Source organism: Apodemus sylvaticus, chromosome 5 (assembly GCF_947179515.1).
Source record: "Apodemus sylvaticus chromosome 5, mApoSyl1.1, whole genome shotgun sequence".
Taxonomy (NCBI): Eukaryota; Metazoa; Chordata; class Mammalia; order Rodentia; family Muridae; genus Apodemus; species Apodemus sylvaticus.
The window spans coordinates 114,620,567-114,641,115 of NC_067476.1; the positions used below are offsets into that span (position 1 = coordinate 114,620,567).

Sequence of the window (20,549 nt, forward strand, 5' to 3'; positions counted from 1 at the left end):
TCCCCCAACACTGCCCCCATCTGTTATTTTTTTAGGGTTTTGGGTGATAACATCCCTATGAGGGTGAAGTGGTACCAGACAACTTTTCTCTCTTTAAGACAGGGTTTCTCTGTGTAGCCCTGGCTGTCCTGGAACTCTCTTTGCAGACCAGGCTGGCCATAGACTCAGAGATCCTCTGGCCTCTGCCTCCCTAGTGCTTAAAGCCATGTGCCACTCACTGTGCCTGGCTAGTCAGATAACATCCTCAACACCAGCCCTAACATTTGCCCACTCATTGGGCGGGGCTGTTTGGGCTCCTGGGGTGTAGACAGCTGGGATAGATGCAGGGAAAGGTACCTCCTATCCGCAGCTACAGCAGAACTCAAGAGGGCTAGAAAGCGGCCTGGAGTGAGCCTATTGACTGAGGCCATAGGCGGGGCAGGAGAACTCAGGAAGGACCGGACACCCCTGCCTGGCTGGGGAAGAAATTAGACCTTTTCACGGAGGCTGCGGCACTTGGGGCAAGCAAGCTTCTAAGTGTGGACCCAGCTTGCTTGTGTGGATGGGGAGGCTAGCAATCCTGTCACAGGAGCAGTGTCGGCAGAGGCCAAAGGCAGGAAACCCTTAACAAGGTGTGTTCTAGGCAGCAAAGAGGGCAGTTTGCTTGAAGCTTGGATGCAGGAAGGACAGTCGCAGAGGCTAATGTTAGGGGTGTGTGCTGGCACAGGATTCTAGGGGCTTTGAGGCAGTTTGCGGTCAGTGATAGCCACCAAATGGTGTTGAGCAGGAATGTCATGTGAGACAGTGTAGGGCAATGGTTATGTCCAGGCATTCAGGAATTAGCCTGAGTTCAAATACCAGCTTGAATTCAAATACAGTTCATAGGTGGCAAGTTATCATTGAGACGTAGTCTCCCGTCTGCAAAATTGGGGGAAATGAGAACAGCTCCCCACCTGGCGGAGCTCTGAGGCCTAAGTGGAGAAAGCCCTGACAAGTCCGTGTTGCGTGGAGCCTCCATTCATCTCATTTGAACTCTGGCTTGTGAGCTCGTCATCACTGTGGGAGATAAATCGGGTTGGGGAAGTAGGTGCTGAAACCAGGGTTCCTGGAGAGATGGAAACGGGGGTGACCATGCCAGTTATGGCCAACAAAGGACTCTGAAGGTGGGCGTGGGTGACATCAGAATCACTGAGGGGTCAGATGGGTGTGTGGATTGGGCAGGTAAAGAAGACAGGGGAGAGAGGCCTGCATCTCTGTGGCAAGAAGAGAGACGGCAGCTGAGTAACAGAGGTTCTTGAGCAGAGCAAGATGGAAGAAGTAGGGGGCTCATGAATGAGGAGATAGCCCCGGAAGGCTACACTGTGAAGTTTTGTTCAGAGTATGGGAATGTCAAACTGGAGGCTGAGCTGTGAGGAGGTGTGCTCAGGCAGGGGAGGAAAACCAAAGCTATACTGCCGAAGAAGAGAGGACATGCAAGCAGACGGAAGACAAGGAGGGTCTAGAAGAGTACTGTAACCGCTCCCTGCATGGCAATCAACTTGTGGCTTCCCGTTAGACCCAAGCTTAAGGTCTGCTTTGCTCCCAGCAAAGCTGTGTGCTATTGGGTAGGTTGTTGAGTCTCTCTGAGCCTCTGTTCCTTGGCCTGTCAAGTGAGTGTGGTAATAGAACCTCCCACATAAGGCAATTATGAGAATTAAATAGGGTTCTGTTTGTAAGTCCTGATTGCCATGCCTGACCCCAGCAACAAAGCCTAGAGGAATGGCAGCTGGAGATCTGATATTCATTACAAACCCCAAGGTAAGCGAGCAGGAGCTGGGGGGAGGGGGGGAAGAGCAGCGGCCGCTGAGACCCAGCACAGAGCATGAGACAAGGGAGGGAGACCTTCAGGGAAGCGTGCGGTGGCCTGGGTGGTGGTGGCAGTGCTGCTGCTGCTGCTGCTGGTGGTGGCAGCGGTGGTAGGGAAGTTACCAGTGCTGATGGGGGATGGGTGGGTACCAATGCTGATGGCTCAGAGCCCTCTAGGGAGCAAGAAGTGGACACTACTTAGACATATGCCAATCAGCATGTCTCATCTGACTTCAAAGAAAGCGATGTGGGTTTTCACATAAAGGCTCAGTGGGAGAGGCAATGGCAAACTTGGGTCTCTTCTCTCGCAAGGTGAGAGAGAACGGGACAGCTAAAGTCCAGATTCTATACTTAGGGAACAGGGCAGCTTGGGAGGTATTCGCACGAGCCGCATGCTGGTACAGTTTTAAAGGGTGGGTTTTGGGGTTGAAGGCGTGGTGGGTGGTGAATCTCTGGTGGGGTGCCATACCTGCCCTGGCAAGTGTTAGTAAAATTGAATGACAAGGGTCTAAAATTCCCGTGTTGAGGTTTCAACAACATTACTTCTCCAAAGATTCCCCAATTCAGGGTAAGTTTTGCCCCTCAAATAGTATTACACTGAATTACATCATCCAAAGTCCCAAATCTGACACTAACACAAATTGGGTGCCCTTGGCAAACAGGGAAGGATGGAGCCTCGCCCAGACAGGCAGTTAGGAGGTGTGTGTGTCTCTTTGGAGACATATAAACAGTATTTGTCATTTGAGGACACCGAATGTAGAAAGCTTATTTCGTTAGCATAGCCCTGTCAGACACGTTGTACCCCATAAATACAAACCATTGTCAATCAAGAGCAAAATTTAAAAACCAACCACCAGGGGGCACTTGCTGAGCATTTTTCTATGAGAAGATGATCTCATTCTCCCTCCGGAAGTCTTGCCCTGATTTTCAAACTATTGCACCATGGAAGCGAGAGCCAGAAAAAAAAAAAAAGAAGAAGAAGAAAAAGAAAGAAAAGAAAGGCCATTTCGGTTCATTCAAAGTATCCCAGCCTTGCGGTTGGGCCACCTACTCCAGCTTCACAAAGCAGTGGGAGGATCAAGGGACAGCTCCGGTTTTGCTTAACCATGATGGAAAAAATCAAAGCTAGACTTCCAGTTATCTCTGGAGGAGTAATGCCCATTGGTCGTTGGAGGGCCAGGCAGTTTAGAAAGGTCACTCTTCCCCTCCACCTTTCAAGTTCCTTCAAACTGTCTTAGGTGTGGTTGGTGAGGGGATGCCATTCCAAATAACAGCCTGTAGGGTTCTGGTTCTTTTTTTTTTTTTTTTTTTTTTTTTTGGCAGGAGATCACAGTGCGGAATACAGCCGCACTCTGTCCTCTGTGCAGAACTCTGTGGAACCTTGGCTGCTCTGACCTGCCTGGGCTCAAGGGAACCATTACGTGGACGACAGGTCTAACCAGAACCAGGGGTTTCCTCCTCCCAGGCGTCCTCCGGTGCTGCTGCACTCTGGAAGAAAGGCTTCTTTCATCATCTGTGCTAGGGGAAGTAGCTCTGTTTTCTAGTCAGAAAAGGACTAGGCTGTTCTTTCTGGGTGGTTTGTTGGAGCCTTGCGAACCATCCGGATAGTTTACATATGAAAGGATTCCCCAGCACCCCCAAGCGTGGTGCTTGAAACACAATAGGCACTTAACACACTTCCTTAAGAACACTTTCTTCTACTGCCCTCAGGTGGCCCTGACCTGGCTCTAAATTACAGGTGAAAGTCTACATCAAAGTTGGGTCTGGGTCCTTGAATATTTCTCTTCAAATGCAACCACAACAAGTCCTGATTCTGTAGCAACTTCCAGGAATTTTAATGATTAATTCAAGGGAGTCTTTAAATTACAGATAGTACTATAACTGTGATTCCCCCATCTGTCTGCAGATTGGACCTGGACAATCTAGCCAGCCTCCAAGAAAATCAGTTTCCTAAAATGAAAAAGAATTCAAAGTGAAAAGGTGAAGGGGGTAATGTTTAGTATAGGAGCACATTCCTCTCTTTGCTTCATTCTTAGTCTGGGGGGGAGGAGGATATGTCATGCTGTAATGCTGGAGCCAGAACAAAAGAGGGGGATATGCTTATATGAGCATACCAGGCACACACCTGTAACGGGAGGGTAGCAGAGACAGACCGAGCAATTGTTCTTAGTTGTGTTGGAATTCTCAGCTGGTGAGAATATGCAGCCAGGATACTGGAGTCTGGGTAGGGGCTCATTTCCTTCCCATATTCTCATAATGTTCCCTTCCTACCCTGCCTCAGTTTCTCCCTCTGAGACTTAGACCTCTTCATCTTAAGAGTTGATGAAGACTGGAGATCTGTCTTCTATCATTTCTTCAGGAGTACACAGGTGACAGACTTCTCGTGCAGGATGGAAGGCCTCCATCTTTCTCACCTAAGGGAGAGTAAGAAGGCCTAAGCTTGGAGCGAGAGAAGATCACCGTTCAGCAGGAATCTTGGCGAGAGGGCGTCTCTTCTCAGGATAGCAAGACCATGCTGATAATAAAGCACATAGGAGATGGTCATGTCTAAAACCAGCACTGAGAATAGCACGTCCTTTTAATCAGGAGATGCCTGGTGACCATTATGATAGTAAATTATTAACACTTAGGGTAGACTCCGACATAGACTTAAGAGTTTGTGTATCTTAGAGACTGGAGTCCCACTTGTCTCTGCACTATCCTTAGGCCTTTAAGTTAGCTATTCCTAATCACATTAACTTTTGAGTTTAGGAGTGAAGATTCCACACTGTAAAAATGTATATTGAGGTAGTTACACATCAATGTTAAGAAGGAATCCAATGATGGAAAAAAAATTAAGGTAAAAATTGTGTTAGGCTGTAGTTCCAGTATGTTATTGAAGAGGCTAAAAGAAACGCACTAAGCAGACCACGGCATAAAGGTTCCAGCTGCCAACAGATCCTAAGCCAGGCTGATGGATATTTGGGTTGAAGGCCTAGCTAGTGTGTTTTCTGCTTTGTTTGTAGAGAACTTTTAAGGCTTAATTTCTGGTATGAGCAGTTTTGTCTCTAAATGTTCTTGAGGCTGTAGAGACGGGAGGGACATGTTTGCTGCAGAATAACTTTTTGAGGTATTTTGGTCAGGGTGGGGCGGGTCTTCATGGCTCCTTAGGAACCATCAGAAAACGTCAGAGGACACTCACATCCTTGTCAGGGAAGCACTGGTGGAAAAGCTAATTAACAATTAGTTTTTCTTGGTGTGTGGCTGTCTGTCTTTTGATGTAGGATAGGCAAGGTAGTGGCTCAGTCTCCCCTCCTGGCATCACAGAGGCAAAGCAGACAGACCCCCGAAGACTTCGGCCATGTGACCAGAGTAGTGAATAGCTCCCTTTGCAGCTAGCATGAGTAATGAGCTACTTTTTTTTTTTAATATTTAAGACAACAGGATGGTATTTAATTATTGTTTCTGCGTAAGGTACACTGAAACTTGATTTGGGAAAGAGGTCTCCCAGCCACGTCCACAGCCTCCAGACTTTATCATAGGCTGTTACAGGTTATAAGGACCTGGCTATCTTGGCTACCGAGTCTGACTGGGACCTCAAATGAACACCCGGAGTGTAATGGTGCTTTGCCTCTCTGTCACATAAAGAGCAATTTCCAAGGCTGAACCTGACAACAATAGTTCCTTAGACTTTGGGCTATTCCCATAAACACTGGTGACTTGTTGCCTGCCAGTTGGATCCTTTAGAACTGGGGTTAAGGGTGGTTATAAGTCACCGTGTAGGTGCTGGGAATTGAACCTAGGTCCTCTGCAAAAGCAACAAGTGTTCTTTACTGCTGAGCCATCCCTCCAGCCTTCTACCGAGGTTTTCATCTGGAAGCCAGCCTTGGGTGGCATCCTTAAGGACAGCCATCAAGGGAGCTGTGCCTATATTTCTTTTGGCAGACAGGACATCATCCCTCTTTGAGGGAAGTGGAGTCTATTGGAGAGAACTGATTTTCCATCTCCCAGCAGGTAAAAATGACAGTTTAGTTGTTAACCCTTACCCTAGTGGCTAGGTTCTCACTCATTCATTCACCACAGTGAAATCTCTCTTTGAAGAGGGATCAGAGCCCTGGGTTTGTTTTGTTTTTAGAACCCCACACAGGGCTGTCCTTTTCCAGTGTCCTGGTTTTGCCACAGTTGTGGTAAATTGCTGCCCCTTTAAAAGCCTCTCTTCAGCTAGGGGGTGGGGTGCTTCTCCTGAGCAGCAGGTTGTCTGCCTGGAGAACCGCACAGCTCCCAGGACTAAAGCTATTACCCTGACTGGGCTTGTTCCCTTGGCGGTAATCCTTCCCCTGGGCAATTCAGACTGTCTCTGTTTTTATTTATTGTTAACCCCATGAGCTACATTTAAAAATTATTTGGGGTGTTTGGCGACTCAATGCCTACTTTTGCAGTTTTCTCCTCATACACAGAACAGATTGAGCAATAAAATAAGAATTATCAATAATCTGACCATAAGAAAAATAATATGAAATTACAACAAACATAATCACAAGGAGACCATCTTTTACAAAGTCTTAACTTTCATGAATCATTTGGTGGTTCACACAGTTGTCCTGTGGCATGACTGAGCTTTGAGTTTTGTCCTTGCCTCTTTTCTTCTTTAATTTTGAAGCATTATTTTAGTTTAAGACAGAACTAAAATAACTGAAAACATTTACTTTTATCTTTACTCTTCCATCAAAAAAATTTTTCTATCTATAATTTTTTTATTTCTTTTTCTTACTTAATAGTTTCTGTCTCAGAGTTTCTACTGCTATGATAAGACACCATGACCAAAAGCAACTTGTGGAAGTAAGGAGCTATCACATACTACACTCAGCTATCAGTGAATGAATGGATCAGGGAACTCAGGGCAAGAACCTAGAGGCAGGAATATAAGCAGAGACCACAGAGGAGTGCTGCTTACTGGCTTGTTCCCATGGCTTACTCAGATTGCTTTCTTTTAAAAGAAAAACAAAAACAAAACAAAAAGCAGCAGCAACAACAACAACAAAAGGCACCCAAAATAAAAACAAAAACAACCCCTCTTATTATGTTTTTAATAATCTAAAATGATTTTTAACTTTAGATCTATTTTGGTCATATTCTTTCCCTCTCCCAGGTCCTGCCAGATCCTATCCTTCTCCCTATCCACCCAACTTTCATTCTCAAAAACAAAACAAAAACAAAAACAAAAAAAGAAAACAAAAAACAAAAACAAAACAAAAACCCAAAACGATAACAAAAAAATTCAAACAAAAAAATTAAAGAAAACTTAAAGTACTCCCCAAACCCCTTTAAACTGCACCCAAATAGAAGCATAGACACAGAACTGTAGAGTCCATTGAAGAGAACTGATTTTCCATCTCCCAGCAGGTATAAATGACAGTTCAGTTGTTAACCTTTACCCTTGCGGATAGGCTCTCACTCATTCATTCATTCATCCATCCATTCTTTTTTTAATGTCACAAAATTAAATATAATAAGATAAAACAAAAACTATTACATCAACGTTAGACAAGACAAACCAACAGAAGAAAAAGAACCCAAGAGAACCCAGGGACCTTATATTCACACACCCAGGAATCCCATAAAAATCCTGAATTGAGGGTCTGGAGAGATGACTCCATGGTTAAGAGCACTGACTGTTCATTCAGAAGTCCTGAGGTCAATTCCCAGCACCCACATGGTGGCTCACAACCATCTGTCATGGGGTCTAATGCCCTCTTCTGTCTGATGCTTTCTTTTGTCAAGCAGGCACACATGCAAATAGAATGCCCATATATCTAAATAAATCTTAAAGAATAAATTAGTAAACTGAAAGCTGTAATACAAGCACAGAGGACCTGGTGCAGGCTCTGTGCAGGCTTCAGCCTGCTTTCTTAAACAGCCATGACCATCTGCACAGGGGTGCCCACAGTGATCTGGGCTCTTACTAATCGCCAACCAAGAAAGTATACTACAAGCTTGCCTACAGGTCAATCTGGTGGTGATGGTGGGTGTGGTTCTCAATTAATGTTCCCTCTTCCAAAATGATTTTAGCTCGTGTCAAGTTGATATAAAACTAGCCCGCACCATTTCTTTGTGCTTTATTTTTACTTACAAAATTTAGAAGGGATTTCATTTTTAAAAAGACTATATTGTAATGATAACACAGGAAGCTGAAAGTCCTTTTCTTTTATATCCATAAGTAAAGAACAGATAATATATTTTACACTTGCAATAAATTTAAAACTTAAAAAAATTGTTGGCCAACAATGGTGAGAAAGAAACTTTTTACCTCTTAAGCTCTTTAGCTCCTAAAAGAGAAAATGATATTTAGTTCCTAAAATCTGCATGAGTAGCTATATTACAATCTTTTTCCTTTTTAGATCATTCTCTGAGCCTTTAAGATGTAAGTTTTCTACATCATATTTAAGAAAAAGAGTCATAACTTTAGAAGAATAGATTTAGGAATAATGATAGCTTTGTTCTATGAAAAAATAATCAGATCAACAGTTTAACATGAAACGATCAAGGGAGAAATGTGTTGAAATCTAAAACATATTTGATTTGTTTTAAATTTATCCTTATGCATGAACAGGTATGTCGCATTAATGCTCTACTTCTGCCACCAATTTCTGCCTTAAGTTACTATTGCTGCGATAAACACCATGACCAAAAGCAACTTGGGAGGAAAGGTTGTATTCTCTTATACTTTCAGGAAATAGTCCATCACTGAAGAAGAGTCAAGACAGGAACTCAAGGCAGGAATCTAGAAGCAGGAACTGAAACAGAGGTCATGGAGGAATGTGGGAAACTCTGATAATTAAGGTTGAGGTCTACCATTCTCCGAATAGCCTTCTGGGGCTTGGCACAATGTGGAGGACTTTCTTAATAGCCAGTGTTTCTCCTTCTCTGATCTTGACTGGGGAGTTCACAGAAGAATGCTACTTACTGGCTTGCTTCTCATGATATGTTTAACCTACTTTCTTCTACAAACCAAGACCACCTACTTGCCCAGGGGTATCACTGTCCACAGTGAACTGAGCCCTCCCATAGCAATCATTAATAATAATAATAAAAATGCCTCACAGAATTGCCTACATGCAATCTCTTAGAGACAATTCCTCAGTTGAGATTTCTCCTCACCAGATACGTCTAGATTTGTGTTAAATTGACACACAAAAAAAGCAGAATTCCATGCATATGTATAACTTCTATGTGTTTATGTTTTTATGTTGTTTATATGGTATCAAATTGGCTTATAAATGAATATTGATGTTGTTGGATTAGCCCAAATTCCTTTCAGTTCATAGCATGACTGATGTTTTAGGAGGAAAGCTCTAGCTCAAATAACCCCCAAAAGGTTCAAGTTGGCATCTGTCTCAATCTAAGGATTAAAGAGTCAAAAGTAATGGCAATGGACAGAGGGGAGATTTGGTCAATATGGCCATGTTATGGTAACAAATAGAAGTGCAGATTGCCCCAGAGCTGTCTTTGAGGTACTAACATGAGTTTTTAATTTAAATAGAGAAAATTAAAGCAAAAGTCAAGAGGTATATGCAATTGGAGAGTCTGAGTCAATGTGTTAACTGATCGACTGAAGTGCTTTTTGCCTGCTGATGTGGATTTGTTCTTAGGGGACACAGCCTTTCCCTCTCAGCCAATTGCTTCCACCTGAGGGCTGGTCTTGTTCAGCTCTGCTGTTGCAGAAACCCGAGGACTAGGAAGATGAGTTATCACCGTGTAACTCACATAAGTTTTCTACATCATTTTCCAGCTTTCCTTGAGAATTAATATGCTTACCTACAAAGGTAAAGATGCGACTCAAAGGAAGGAAACCAAACACAAAATGAAGACAGAGATGCTGTGCCTTTATTCTGTGTCAGTTGCCCCATGAGTCCAAATAAGAAGTATGTTCTTTTTAATAATAGTTTCATAGTGTTTGCTACACTTAAATTGATTTGTGGCTCACAGCTGTCCACAATTCCAGCTCTGTGAGATTTGGCACCTCTTCTGACCTCTAAAAACACCAGGCATGCACACACATGGTGAACAAAAATACTCGCACATATGAAATGCAATAAATAAATCCTTTTTAAAATTTTTAAAGGAAAAAGGAAAGCAATAAGACAAGTAGAGTATAGATTTGGGGTTTTTACTACACGTTTCCTTTCTCACTGACTTCTTCCTTATCTCCTACTCTAGACATCGCCAGGCTGTCTTACAGTCATTTGCTCACCAGTGAATCTCTCCACAGCTCCAGTGGATCCCTGGAAAGCTGTAATACAAGCACAAGCTGTGCTTACTGTTTCTCTTTAAAGTAAATACATGGTTAGACACACAGAGCATCTGCCTTTTTAACCTTTTGAGAAATGAAAACATGTGGAATCTATATTCACCTATTTTGGTTATGACTATTTTGTATGCTCCTTAGGTAAAACACCATCTAGGAGAATACAGAATTTAAAACAGAAATTAGATTCTCGAAAGGAACTATTGAAACAAGCTGGTAGAACAGCCTTGAGGGAACACTTTTCTTTGCCAAAAGCTGTTAGCTTTACATGGAGCAGCTAAGGTAGGGACTGCGTGTGCCTTAGGATGTGAGTAGCGAAGAACAGAAAGCATATTTAATAGTTTAGGACCAAGAAAATATATGGAAGCAGCTAACCTCAGTGTGCTTTGAATCCAGATGTGCTGCTTAATGAGGTTAGCTTATCCAGATGTTATGACAGTTCACTCACCTTGGCAGGGTCTTAGGGTGTCTCTCTTGAAAGCCAGGGTTGTTTAGAATATCAGTGGGTCAATCTTATGGTAATGTCCTTCTGGACAAGCTGTGTATTACTCTACATGACCCAGGAATGCAATATGGTTGACTCTAAGTGATTAATATCTTTGGTGTTGGTGGCACTCATTAAACATTAAATGAGTTTCTGCCCAGAAAACAGAAACAAAGGTAATATACAGACACACACACACACATGTGTATATATATATATACAAGTTTAAAACAGAGTAGACCAGCTAAGCAACAGTTCATAAAACCCACCAACATTGCTTCAAAGAGATCCCAGATGAGCCCCCAAAGATGACTCTATCAAGGGTAGCAGGAACAAGGCACAAAGCTACACTGTCATCCTCAGTGGCCTGAAGAGTTAGTTCCTGTATTGGCTAGTTTCGTGTGTCAACTTGACACAGGCTGGAGTTATCACAGAGAAAGGAGCTTCAGTTGGGGAAGTGCCTCCATGAGATCCAGTTGTGGGGCATTTTCTCAATTAGTGATCAAGTGGGGAGGGACCCTTGTGGGTGGTACCACCTTTGGGCTGGTGTTCTTGGGTTCTATAAGAGAGCAAGCTGAGCAAGCCAGGGGAAGCAAGCCAGTAAGGAACATCCCTCCATGGCCTCTGCATCAGCTCCTGCTTCCTGACCTGCTTGAGTTCCAGTCCTGACTTCCTTTAGTGATGAACTGCAATGTGGAAGTGTAAGCTCAATAAATCCTTTCCTCCCCAACTTGCTTCTTGGTCATAATGTTTGTGCAGGAATAGAAACCCTGACTAAGACAGTTCCCTTAATGTTTTAGAAACTTCATCTCAGGTAAAACCAGATCATCGTCTTAAACGCAGAAAATAATTTCAAGACTAGAAGGGTGAAGAAGAGTTAGGCTTATCAAAAATAGGAAGACATTCTGAGAAAGACAGAAGCACACCTAATTGTGGTGTGGATGAGAATGTCACTCATGAGACTGTCACTTCTCATATGATTGAATGCTTGGGTCCCGTTTATAGAACTGTTTTGGAAATGGTTAGGAGGTATGGCCTTGTTGGAGAAGTAGTGTCACTGAGGGTGGACTTAGAGGTTCCCCACAGCAGGCCTAGTCTGTCTCTCTTCCTTCCCTTCAACATGCAGATAAAATGTAAGCTCACAGCTACTGATCCAGCGCCATGCCTGGCTCTCTGCCGCCACACTCCCCAGCATAATGATCGTGGACTATGATCTGAAACTCTAAGCAAACCCTAAAGTTAAATGCTTTCTTTTATAAATTTTCTTGGTCATGGTGTCCTTTTACAGCAATGGAAGAGTTACTAAGACAATTGAGAATATGGGTGTGCACTTCTCAAAGGCCCATCAAGGTTTATTAAAAGACATTTTCACATAGATTGTAACCCAGGGGTTAAGAGAAAGGAGAGAATAACACCCAGTGTGAGTGTGGGCTTCTCAAGGAAGTCACAGTCAAGTGTCTTAGCATCGGGCGTATCCTGTCTCACCATCTCACTGGCTCTCCAGATGCATCGCATAGTGTTTATTAGAAGCCCCCCTCCCTGCCACACCCTCTCATTGATAAGTGAGTTTATGGGATGGCTCCAGAAGTGCTTTGGATGGAATTATAATTGTATATCACAAAACCAGGAGCCACTGGGGTTATATGAGGAGGTTAAGATAGGTCTTTTAATATAAATGGAGTTTCTGGCTAGATTCCTAGGAAATTATAGGTTTACATCAGGGTAGAGAGAAGGGCTTTAAGCTTTTTTTTCCCCCTCTCAGTTGTGTTGGAATTCGCAGCTGATGAGATTCTGGAGCCAGGGATTCCTTTCCTGCCCAGGTCCCCAGGGTTTTCTTTTTCTTTCTCTCCTGCCCCTATGAGAGCATGCGCATAAACAGCGGGAGCTGGCTTGATCTTGTGGTGCACAGACTCCATGTTTCTTTCTCCTTAAATCCCTCATATCTGGACCATAGAATTGCTAATTCCCTTGAGTCAACACAGGTACTACAACTAATCTGTAGCTAAAGCAATGAAAGTTTATCCCTTCACAGTCATGATGGCCTGAAGTCTAGACTTTGGTGACTACAGAACTGGGCCTCAGGGGAATAATGTTTCATGTAACAGAATATCTCCATCCTTACCAGGACAGGCATAACATCATTAGTATCAGTGCAATGCTTCCGACGCCAGATGTGTGAGGGACTTTCCCACATGCACCAAGTAAACAGTTCAGAAGACAGAGGTGAGCGCACTCCCATTCAGTTCTGCAGTGCTCTTCCTTAAGACTGCATCAGACCCCAGATTGAAGGGTTGGAACAAGCACTTAGAAGCTGCTTTTGCTGAAAGGCACTAACTTCTCACTTGGGTCTACAAGGAACCCAAGAGAGGGATAAAAGCCTTATATCTATCTCTGCCTTCATGTTGTGTCTATCTCTGTAACCTTTGCTAGGTTTGACCAGCTCTGTCTCACTTCCTATCATTGTAAGGCAACCTAGGTATCTGGATTCCAAGAGAAGATAGGAACCTAGGAACTTAAACACCTCAGACACAAAAGGGCTAAGCTTCTCTCTGTCTCTCTCTGTCTCTCTGTCTCTGTCTCTCTCTGTCTCTCTCTGTCTCTGTCTCTCTCTGTCTCTGTCTCTGTCTCTCTGTCTGTCTGTCTCTCTTTCTCTCTCTCTCTCTCTCTCTCTCTCTCTCTCTCTCTCTCTCACACACACACACACACACACACACACACACACAGGGTGACTTTTAAATATACCCCTCCCATTTCTTCTAGAGTCCTTCCTCACTTCCCTATGGTGTTAGCACTCTCTCTTCTCCCCTTCCCTAAAATAGCTTAAAGTAGGCTTCTGTGCTCTTCCTGGTGGTCTGAAATTTCTCCTCCACCTTCAGACTCACCAACTCTCTGGCATTAAATGGAGCAATTTCTGTCCTCTACCTTATCACTTCAACCTTTCTGGTAGGAATTACAATATTTTAAACCATTGTACCTTTCCCTTTGGCTATAACATCACTGAGATAACTAATACCAAGAAACCAGAATTTCCAAAGACATTGATGAACACATTTGTATCTTCCCACAATGACAGAAAAACAATAATTTCACAAGATTCTACGGTTTCTGTGGCAGCAAGTTGCCAGATAACCCCACCTACCTTGGTAGCCTTAGAAAGGTAAATGGAGGTTCTTTTATCATAACCTTAATTGCTAATATTAACTCTTGTATGACACAGAAAACAGGTAATATGTCTATATACATATGTGCATACATGTGACTTACAGAATGATTGTAAGTAAAGAGGCTATAGCAGAGTTCAAGTTTACAAAGCGGACAGAAAATCTGTATTGACAAGATAATGAGCCACAGTGGAGCCAGGGGAAAGCTGCTGCTGCTGAAGCTGCCAGAGTCAGAGTTCAAAACCAGAGCTGCACCGTCCAGAGGTAAGGTAAAAGGCCAAGCCAGGCTCCCAGAGCCAGAGGTGGTGGGTTCAAGGACAGGGCTAGGCAGGTGAGAGAGAAGACGGGCAGGCAGTCAAGTAGCCACACAGAGTGAACATACAGGGATGGGTGGGAGTTCCCTATTGTCAGTCTCACACACACAACAGGTATTGTTACAGCAGCAAATGCCTACTAAGCTGATAGGATCTCTGGCCTAGGTAGAGTCAACCTTCCCGTTGGCAGTGCCCATCACCTGGCCAAAGGACCACCTCTAGGAAGGGAATGCAAGCTCATTTTTAGTCACTCTGAAGAGATAGCAGGAATAGTTATTTTAGTAAAACACTGTATTTTTCCTTCCCAGAATCCTGCCCTCTAGCACTCCCTAGAAGCTGCCGTGAGGGTCTTCGCATCTACTTACCAGAGCCCTGACTCGGGGTACAGCTCACCCCTTTCTTCTTGTCTTTCTCTCTCAGATGCTGCCAGAACCTAAGAAGTCTTTCTCTGATGTGCTGGGCTTCCTTACTCTTTCTTTAAAGTTCTGTCCCTACCACGTGCCTGCTCGTCCACCACGAGTCGGATTCCTGTCTGCGGAGCTCAGCAGTGTGGCTCTTTCCCTCCTTCTTGCCTACATTCGCCTCCCAGGAACTGCTGAGATTTAGTTTGTGCTGTGCTCTGTGCATGTGCACGCACTTCAAACTCAGGTTTCCTGGAAGAGCAATACGTGCCCGTAGCTGCTGAGCCATCTCTCTGGTTCTCTTGAGTCCATTTTGAAATTAATTTACTAATGAGCCTAAGAACCCCCAATAAAGGAGCCTGATTTTCCAAGTATCATCTGGTGGTCGTGAAGGGATCTCCAAAATTTCCGGTAACAGAATCAGTAGATTGATGTGGGGCCATCAGAGTGTTAGGTACCCATCATTTTATGGGGTCACAGTAATAATACGTTCTTGAGCCTGGTTTCCTTGGCATGATTTTTTTAAAGATTTATTTATTTTTATAAATTTATTTATTTATTTATTTATGAATACACTTGTCACTGTCTTCAGACACATCAGAAGAGGGCATTGGACCCCATTTACAGATGGTTTGAGCCACCATGTGGTTGCTGGGAATTGAACTCAGGACCTCTGGAAGAGCAGTCAGTGCTCTTAACCTCTGAGCCATCTCTCCAGCACCCCCTGGCATGATTTTAATACACTCATGCACCACTGCAGTTGGGTGGGTCTTTTTCTGCTCCTGGGAATAAGTACTTTATCAGTCTGTGCTACTTGGGTGGTGCCAGACAGGTATATGATTTGTGGGTCAACCGAAGGGCTACAATCATCATTCTCCCTCAAAAGAAAGTAAAAATCTGCTAGTAAAATGGGGTTCCCTGGAGCAAGCCATAATCTGGAGAGAGAGAGAGAGAGAGAGAGAGAGAGAGAGAGAGAGAGAGAGAGAGAGAGAGAGAGAGAGAGAGAGAAGAGAAAACAGTGGTTTATATAATATGGAATAAGTTCATCAGGACACAGTTTGAGAGCAACATTAGTCTTACTTCTCTCTTGGCCCTGTTGAGGATGGGTGGCTGAACTTGTCTTATTATGTCAGCCAGGCTCTGACAGAACAGTCACAGCGACATCACCTTTACTCTGACTCCAGTACAGCAGAAGTCATTGTGCTTCTCCTTTTTTTTCTCAAACCACCTTGAGTTCTCAGAACTTCAGAGATTCCCAGAATCCTCTGCCCAGATAACAATCACCCAGGATGGCAAGCCTGTACCCTGAAGCAGATGAAATCAACCTGAGGACTGTCTCATTCTCCCAACAATAAGACCTTCTTTGACCACTTTGCAGTAACAGAGCTGAAACAGGGATGGGCAGGACCACACCTTGACCAGGACTTGCTAAAGCATGCTACCTCCTGTTCTCTCAGCTTACATCTAAAGTGGTGGAAGAACTCCCGAAAAGGGACACGGAGTCACTGGACCCATCAGACTAGTCTCTCTCTGACCACATCGAACAAATCTCTGTTCTCACTATTATTTGTATCCTTCTCTGGTACACGAGGGTGGGTGGCCAATCACAGCACACTGAGGCTGCCAGCCCTGGGTTTCCCATAAATAATCTAGGTTCAATCCTGAGAAAATGCTCCCACTTCAGATTCCAGACACAAGTTGTAGGTTGACACCTCCAGTTCTGACTGGTTGGAAACCAAGGATCGATATGGCCACATATTGGACTCATTACTTCGTTAGAGTGGTTCACAGAACTCAAGACAATACTTTACCAATATTCATCACTTACTTATAAAAAGCTATACAAAGGATACAGATGACGAGTCAGTGGAAGAGATGTGCCCACTCGTGTGGAAAGATGAGGCGTGGAACACTGATGTATTCTCAACGCCCCACTCGTGAGAAATGGGTGTTGCTGCTGTTGTTTAATCAAAGTCGTTAGCCCAGGAAGAACTCCTATTTCCTGAGCCTCCTCCTTTTCCCTTGTGCCAATTAGCTAATCACAGAGTGTGAGGCTGAGCCAGGGGGATGGGATGCAGTCACCACCTACGTCAGGGATAAAAGCCTGCAGTGTGCTGCTAGCAGATTGGGGGTGAGTGCATCATCCCTTTACAAAAGAGATGCACTGGCTGGGATTCTTTTGCTCTGTGGGTTCCTTTGTGAGACACAGGGATTGTTATTTTTAACACTCTCTCCAGGAATATCCACATATTAGCTCTGTGAAAAAAACGGTTCCTAACCTGGTTCTTTTTATGCAGCCTTATTATGTAGGTAAGGTTGATGAGATGGCCAGCCTTTGAGGAGCAGCTGAACTCGAAGCCCTCTGTCCCTCCCAGGAGCAGGGGATAAGGCTTTGAGTTTCAACCCTCTAATCTCCTGGCTGGTTTCCCTAGCAACCAGTTTCCCTTCCAGTGGTTATTTAGGAACTTTCCAAAACTTATCTCACCAATATAAACTCATGTTCTGTGGAGGGGGCTTTTCTGTGAACAGCAAAAGACATACCTTTATCTTTACCACCCTGGTACTTCCCAGCCCTGTCTGAAGAAGGGAAGCAACAATTCTCTTACAGCTGAGTGAGTGTCTTAGGGAAGCCCCGGGTGAGAGAAACTGGAAACGTGTGTGCTCATGTGTTTCACAAGAACAACTTTGTAAAAAGTGAAAATTAAAAATCTTAACAAAGGAGAAAATGGAAAAGATAGAACTTAGAAATAAAACAAGCAATGTTTAAGACTTTCTAGATGGCTCCACAGGAGAGGAGAAATAACACAAGTAAAATCAATGAACTTCATAAGTCAATGGACGTACTTAATGGACTTAAACCAGGGCCTCTTAAATTTTCTTCTGGGGGCCCCGTACCACTCTTGAAAAAGTCACATGATCCTGTATATATAAGTATATAAAATAGGTTTATAAATCAAATGTTTATTGATTAAAAAACAAACATTCAAAGCATTTTCGAGATACATAAAATTTTGGCATTTCTTGTATGTATATGTAACACACACATGCTCACACATGCACGTGTATACATGTATACATGCAGGTATGTGCACACGTGTGGGCATGCTTGTGGAAGACAGGTGTTGGCTATAGGTGTCTGTGCTCAGTTTCTCTCCCAGTTCATTTTTTGACACAATGTCTCTCACTGAATCTGAAGCTAATTGGATCTCTGAGGCTAGCCTGCCAGTTACCTTCAGGGATCCACCTGTCTTGCAGCACTGAGGTTGCAGGTATCCACCATCATGCCTGGATTTTTGCATAGTTTCAGGGGATACAAATTCAGGTCCTTGTGCTTACAAGGCAGGCCCTTTCCTGACTGAGGTATCTCCCCAAGCTGATGTGTTAGCACTTCTGAAAGACAAAAGTAAATTCTCATACTGCTGGATTTTTGTTGTTGTTGTTATTGTTGTTTTGGTTTTTTGTTTTGTTTTGTTTTGGAGGGGTGGGTAGAGATGTAAGATGGTAGCTTCCAAAGTGAAGCACTGAGAAGAACTGTCTTAGGGCTTTATTGCTGTGAAGAGACACCATGACCAAGGCACTCTTATAAAGGAAAGTATTTAATTGGGGCTGGCTTACAGTTTCAGAGGCTTGGTCCACTTTCATCATGGCGGGAGGCATGGCAAGCATTTGGGCAGACATGGTGCTGGAGGAATCGAGAATGCTACATCTTAACTGAAGGCAGAAGAAAGAGTTTAGATTCCACACGGGGCAGAGCTTGAGCATAGGAGGCCTCAAAGCCCACCCCACAGAGACACACTCTTCCAAGGCCACACCTCCTCCAACAAGGCCACACCTCCTCCAACAAGGCCACACCTCCTAATAGTCCACTCCCTATGGGCCAAGCACTCAAACACATGAGCCATACCTACTCAAACCACCATAAAAACTGTTTTCAAGTGAGAGCTTTATTGGGGGTCATTATTGACACCATTGGCAGTATCTTATGGTGTGGCTCTAAAGAAATTTTGTTTTGGTTCCACCAGGAATGAGCATGAACCAGATAAGTTCATATATCTGAAAGTTTCATCTCAAGTTTGAATTGTTTTAGAAAGAATTGGGAGGAGTGTGTCACTGGGAGTGGGTTTCAATGTTTTAAGAGCCCATGTGAGACCCAGTCTCTCTTCCTCTGTCTCCAACTTGTGGATCACATATGTGAGTTTTCAGCTACTGATCCAGCCTCCAGCCTACCTGCCTGCTGCTGCTGCTACACTTCTGCCATAATGATATGGGCTCACCCTCTGGAACTGGAAGCAAGTCCCCAATTATGTGCTTTCTTTATTGAGTTGCCTTGGTCATAATGTCTCTCCACAGCAGTGGAACAGTAACCAAGACAAGCTCACTAAGTAACTGAGTACTAAGAACAAGTTACTAAGAAAGCACAGGTGTCTGTTCTTAAAGGTTTGCAAAGGAGTGGGGAGGGGACATAAACATTACCACAGGATTAGATCATAAGTAGATTAGACCTCCTCCCTGCAGGCAGACTGTTTCTGATCCCCTGGTGACAGGCAAGGAGAGAGGACTCTTCCCTTTGTGAGAGATATGAGAGAAGAAAACATGAGGTGTGTGTGTGGGGGGGAGGATAAAGGATAAGATGGTCCCAGGAATGGGTGTGGTCCACCCTGTGAGACAGTAAGACTCATAATCTAAAGTGTAGCAAGATGGATGTGTTTATTTGTTCTTAAATAATAAAGAATTAAATCTGTAGGGCATAGTTATTGACAAACAAAACAAAACAAAAAACAACCCAAAACAACAACAACAACAACAACAAACAAACTCACAGCTTTTACCTCAAAAGGAGCAAGTGATGATTTATTCTGGAGCCAAATCTGAGAGATTGTGACATGGTAACACAAATTTAGGTTACCCCAAATAGCACATTCCAACATGGTAGCAACTTTATGTCATTTTTTTATAGTAACAGAGCAAGGAAAGTTATAAATAATTTTTCAAATACTTTGGTGGAAGCATCAGATAGGCGGGGTATAGCCAAGCAGAGAAACCTTTGCTAAGAAATGATATTATAAATTATAACATCTTAAAGACCGTTCATGTTGCTAGCTCATGTTGTTATCTCTTTTATAAACTTTTAAGCTATAGAAAACCTACTCACATCTACCTCTCATGGACCAAATAGGCTCCATCCAGATAAGTACATCTGCCTAACCTATTCCAGAGAGTGGGATTCCTTTGGGTTTCAAATGTACATCTTAAGACAATTTTTTCTTTCTCCCAAATGTACTTAATCTTATTCTCTACCTATAATAATGTGTTTTAACATCTTGTCAAGTCCAGGCGCTTACCACACCCAGGACAGCTCCAGAGAAGCAACCTTCAGATGCTCCAATCTCCTCAGACACAGCTAGCTTCTACTGGACCTGTTCCTTGTGACCAATCTTCAGATGGCTCCACAGACCCTGGACAGCAAGGAGGCAGCCAATTCTCCCAAGACTGGACAAACATCCACCATACCCATCCCTCTAGGTTCCCCAGAGACACGTCATTCCCAATGTCAGCATGAAGCAGCCAGATATCACCACGACCCTATTCCTGCTTCTCTGTCACCTCTTTCTAATTTTTTCTTTTTTAATTAAATCAAAACAGGAGACTGTTAGGATTCTATCTAACTCCACCCCACAGTTACCTGGCAATAGCCAGGTATGCTCCTCTCCACAGTTACCTGGCAAGGTAGGTAGTACCACATGTAGCATGCCAGTACCTGGCAAAGTAGGCCTGGCTCACTATAAGAAGGCTGCTTGCCCCCTCCTCTCTTACTCCTGTTTCCTGCTTGCTTCTCTCTTGCCCTCTTGGGCTCTTCTCCTCCCCCTTCTCTCCACGTGGCCATGGCTGGCCTCTACTTCTCTACTCTCCCCTTCTCTCTGCTTTTCTCTGCCTCTACTATCCTCTCAACTCCCCTCTCCATGCCCTAAATAAACTCTATTCTATATTATACTGCCTGTGGCTGGTCCCTCAGGGGGAAGGGATGCCTCAGCATGGGCCCACTGAGGAAATGCCTTCCCCCACACCTCACCACACCCCCAT

The 20,549-nt window shown here is 43.8% G+C and overlaps 1 long non-coding RNA gene across 2 annotated transcripts; it reads left to right on the forward strand.

The window, feature by feature from the left end:
* The first annotated feature begins 326 nt into the window (after positions 1-326).
* On the forward strand, positions 327-20,189 carry LOC127685949 (uncharacterized). Of its 2 annotated transcripts, none has more exons than XR_007977956.1 (3): positions 327-1,776; positions 6,582-6,642; positions 19,798-20,189. It is a non-coding gene; the product is annotated as an uncharacterized LOC127685949 (long non-coding RNA). The 2 variants fall into 2 exon arrangements; XR_007977955.1 differs by having other exon boundaries at positions 19,803-20,189.
* The last annotated feature ends 360 nt before the right edge of the window (positions 20,190-20,549 follow it).